Here is a 5,329-nt window from a genome sequence, read left to right on the forward strand (position 1 = left end):
TCAAAAAGTACTTAATGAAAAAATACTTTATTATAGTGTTTTGAAAAGCTCTCGAGATAAGCTACAAAAATATGCAATAAAAAGGAGGCAGTTCCATTTAAAAAATTGAAGGTGACCTTTACGTGACCTGCAAGCAACTATTCAAGGTCAAATTAATGACACCACCTTATGTCCCCCTCGGAACTATACAACTTTTGTCTGAAACATTTTTTTCTAAAATGCATTGTTTACGAGATATTTGACCGTTTCCAGACTTTTCTAACACCCTGTATATAATTGTATTATATATAGAGATATATCTCTCGTCTTCTCTCATGTATATCTACAACTATGTTTTTAATTACGGAATTTTAAATCGTTTAAAATAGGCTGTCGTCGTTAGATAAGACTACTTTGCAAAATTGCTTAATTGTTAATCTTTTTTTTTAATACTTATGCTGAGACTTACCGAAAGTACCCCGAGCGAGGGACGATACTTGAGCAGCTCGCCGATGACGGCGGTGTGACCTTTGTGGGCGGCTTTGAAAAGCGGAGTCGCGCCGTCCTGTACTGAACAGATTATTCGTGGTGACATAACAGCTCGGTTTCCGCAATATATGGAAAACGTGACAGAGGTTCTCGACACGCAAGACTTACGTGTCTAGTGGCGTCAACTTTGCGCCGGCTTTCAACAGCCTTCTAACGATATGATTGTATCCCATTAGCGACGCGATCCAGAGAGGCGTGGCGCCGTCTGTTCTCGCCGCGTCCGTCTTTGTCCCACGATCCAGGAGAAACTTTAGAATACAAAGATGACCGTTCTGGGCAGCGAGAAACAGTGGTGTGACGCCATCCTAGCAAGCCATAATTAATTCTTAACTTTCGTATATTAATGTCGCACTGTAATCTCAAATACATATGATAGTAACGTTTTCGATCGAGTTGAATCGCTTTGATAACGATAAACTTTAATTTTATAAATTCTTATTGAACACTCTTATTGTACAAAGAACAATTCAACTTGCCGAAGAAATTTATATCTCAATTTGAGAGAGATTTATATTCGATAAAAAAAACTTTCTTCCTTCCTCCTCCCTTCCCAGCAAACACAGAATATAACTGCTATATAATATGGGATAACATGTAATATAACGGTTGTTATACCTAATTTATATTGGGATTATATAACTGTTTTTTATTTATGCAATATAACACCAGAATATAACTACTATGTAACATAGGAGTAACATGTAATGTAACAGCCCAAGTAGCAGAGTAACGTCTAAAGACGACATAATGACGTCTATTTTTGGTCTATAATGTCGGCGACTAATAATTGACGTTTAAAAGACCTCATTTCTTAGACTAGTCAAAGACGAAATTTTGAAGACGTCCTATGATCGTCCAAATAAAGTCCTTTTGTAACTAATATTGGGATTATAGTTCATTTGCTTACCGCTATGCGATGCGCTATTCAATATCTATACCCGTATTCAAGTTTTTGTCATGAGCGTATATAAAGCCTGCAAAATGCGGCTAATAACATTGTAATTATTTTTATCAGTTTAATTTCTGATACGATTCCCGCACCAGGAAATTCAGATATTGAACTGATTTTTGGAAAATCGGTCAGATAATATCCGATTTTAATTTATTCGGACAATTTTTATCCGAATAAGTAAAAATTGTTTGTTATTATCTGCTTAAAATATAAAACAGAAATTAACTTCCATATAAATAAAATCTTTAATTTTATAAATTAAATTATTTAAATTTACCTATAATATATATCACATTAATATGTGTTATATTATTACTGTAATTGGTCTTAGTTTTGCCGTCAAACAAACGTCAGAAAATGACGTTATCTTTCTCTCTCCCCTCTTCGCTCTCCTCTTCGCTCTCCTCCTCTGTCGTCGCTGTTGTTCTTTTACCCTCTTCTCTCCTTCCTCCCTCTCTCTTCTCTCCATAGCCTTAGCTCTCTCCTTATTTCCGTTACTTCCTCCACTAGTTCCTTCATACACTTCTTCATGTTCTCCGTCTTCTCCTCTCCCTTCGCTCTCTTCTCCTCTTCTCGCTTTTTCCTCACTCACACTCTTACTCCTTCAGTCTCTATCGCACTTTATCCTTTCCTGCTTTTGTATCCGCTACCTTTCACCTAACCTAGCTTCCACTGCATCACTCTTCCTTATTTTGGCTCTTGTTTCAGTATTAATCTACCACGTGCTTGATCCATCTCGATCTTCTGGTGCCCTCCCCTGAGTTTTCCTTATCAACTACTACTCTTTCTATCCGCTCTGGCCTTTGGTAAAAGTGATGTTTAAGGGCTGCAGCCCCGATTACCATGATCTTGACATATGTTGTCAAGGTCACCCTCCTGAGTGACCTTCAGAAGGTTTTAGCTGTCGCTCGTTTTTTATTAAAAAGTTATTAACTAAAATATTATTTATTGAATGTCTGGAATAAATAAATACATGAATGGACAGAGGAATTTTAAAGATAGAGAAAAATTAAATTAGAAATAGGTTTGGGTTAGGTTATTTCTTCTGGAAGTGGAGCACCCCCGAACTCACTCTTTTATGCATACACTTCTTAATGCGAACTGAGGTTCCACATGGGTTTAAAACTTTTCACGCGAAGCGAGATTCAACGCAAACCAATGTGTCTAGTTCTTTGATAGTGGAGCCCCTCCGTAGGGGGGGGGGCGGAACATACTGCCTCCACGCATATACTTTTTAATGAGAAGTGAAATTCCACATAGGTTTACAACTTTTCACGCAAAGCGAGATTCAACTCATGTACAACCCATGTAGAATCTCACTTTGCTTTAAAAAGTGTATGCATGGACACAGTAGGTTCTGCCCCCTACGGGGGAGGCTCCACTATCAAAGAACTAGACCCATTAGTTTGCGTTGAACCTCGCTTCGCGTGGAAAGTTGTAAACCCATGTGGAACCTCACTTTGCATTAAAAAGTGTATGCATAAAACAGTGGGTTCCGCCCCCCCCCCTACGGGGGGGCTCCACTTTCGTAAGAAATAACCTAATCCAAACCTATTTCTAATTTAATTTCTCTCTATCTTTAAAATATAAGCTTGGTAATACATGCCGAAATATACTATATACAGTCTTATGTCGCAAGTATCGGTCGGTCACTATCTTCAATTGTTAATAACTTTGTAATAAACGACGAGTACCCCACGGGAAGGCTGCACTTCCGGAAAATATAACTTAACCCAAACCTTTCAGTTTTAAAAGTAAAGTTGGATTATTTTTTATTGTCAGACTACGTACAAACCTTGATTTTTACAAATCTTTGTTTGTTAATAATTTTTTAATAAACAACGAGCGACGGCTAAAACCTTCTCACTCAGGAAGGTGACCTTGACAACATATGTCAAGGTCAAGGTCATCGGGGCTGCATCCCTTAAACGTCACTTTTACCCAGATTTTATTGTCTCTATATTAGTAATTATGCTTTGCAGGCGTGTTTTATCTTTACTGTGTTTTCGTCGTCACATTGTGATAGCAGGCAATGCTCGACTTTCGCTGCGTTTCTGCCGTTACATTGTAACGGCAGACCATGCTTGATTTCTGCCGCATTTCTGCCATCAGATCTGATATGCCAGACTTCACTCGATTTTTGTTACATATCTGCTGTCACGACATAATAGCAAATAATACTCGATTTTTGCTCTATTTTCTCTGTTATATTATATCGGCAAACCGTGCTGCCAGAAATTAAGCTTAATGAGGACGCAGCAGAGCGGAATCTGCTGCGAAGTTATGATTGAATTTGCTGGCATACTGCTGGCATACTGCTAGCATTTTGCTATCTGGGAATGTATTATAAAGGCTATTTTAATTTAAAAAGAATACTTAAGGTAATAATAACTTTTTATAGCTATTATTGGTTACTATTATTGGTTGATTATTATTATTACAAGATATATTAACGCATACATAAAATAAAGTCTAATAGGCACCCGTGTCTTACATATTATGTATTTATTCACTCTATTATCTATTATCCTACTATTATTATTGATCATCAATATTTAATAGCACGTACAATTTTAACTATAATTTAAATATATATAATATGCACATATGTACATATGCAAATATAAAATTCTCTAAAAATAAGCGCTTGTTAGCCTTGTTGCGCTACTGCTTTCTGCCACGAGAGGCCAGAAAGCATTTTCAGAACGTATCTCGGCCGTAAAGTGATACATTAGAAGAACAAAGATAGCACGCGATTGTCGCTCCTTGTCTGATATTATCTCCCAACAACCGCATCTGTGTGCTCAACATATCGGTGTATGCCTTCACGGACGCTATACACACATACGGTGCAAGAGAGACAAAGACGACGCGATCATCTTTCCTTGTCACGCGGCTGTATGTATTATCGACACTTTGTGCACATAGCACGGAACGGAACCATAATTTCTGGACATAGCGTGTTACCTACTAAGTACATTCGTGCACATTGGCTACGTAGTTCAACGTCCACATTTTTATGTCCACAGAGAGCGTATCGCTTTCAGGGATCATCTAAAACCGGGCCGTAGCGTCTCTCAGGCTTCTCTCTGTCTATGGCCGGTATTCCAAGATCGTCTTAAGGAGATCCGTTGCGGCCTTGGCCGAGTACGGACGTGTTCAACGTTTTGTCACACGTATCGGTCATTCAGTAACGTTCTATACTCTGATTTGCGAATTTTGAACTTCGGTGATAAACGAGCTATTGAGCCGATCGAGCCTCCATTTGCATCATTTGGAAACCTTGATAAGTCTCGGCGCCCCGACGTACTGTTACGTCCTGGCGACTCCACGATTCCTTCCTTCCGCGAAGTTGCGGCAATGATAATCGATCGGTGATAGAAATGAGTCGTTTGGTAAATAGAGCATCTTGCGTCACACATTCCTTAAACATTTAGTCCCTCTCGGCGCCGTACTGTTACGTCCTGGCGACTCCACGATTCCTTCCTTCCGCGAAGTTGCGGCAATGATAATCGATCGGTGATAGAAATGAAATGATTGGTAAATAGAGCATCTTGCGTCACACATTCCTTAAACATTTAGTCACTTGTCAATATCTATATCTACGAGTAACCGTGGGAAAGACGCGAGAGACCGGTGACGAAACCGCGCTGGTCGCCTAAAAATAAATAAAAATCAGTAGATACCCTCGCAATAGAATTTTCCAGCGAAATAATAAACTGATATCGAAAAGATAATAAAATTCTCACGAAATATCTGACGAATACAACTAAATCAATAATGACGAAACTTCTGTGACGACACATTCAGTAACTACAGGAAGTAAGACTTTTTCTAATCAGATCACGT

At 38.6% G+C, this 5,329-nt stretch overlaps 1 pseudogene; it reads right to left on the minus strand.

Annotated features, from left to right (window-relative positions):
• The window catches only part of LOC115238741, a 4,231-nt pseudogene extending 1,906 nt beyond the window's left edge, over nt 1-2,325 (minus strand).
• Nucleotides 2,326-5,329: the final 3,004 nt, after the last annotated feature.

The sequence above is a fragment of the Formica exsecta genome, unplaced genomic scaffold (genome assembly GCF_003651465.1).
Source record: "Formica exsecta isolate Colony F162 unplaced genomic scaffold, ASM365146v1 scaffold356, whole genome shotgun sequence".
Classification (NCBI taxonomy): Eukaryota; Metazoa; Arthropoda; class Insecta; order Hymenoptera; family Formicidae; genus Formica; species Formica exsecta.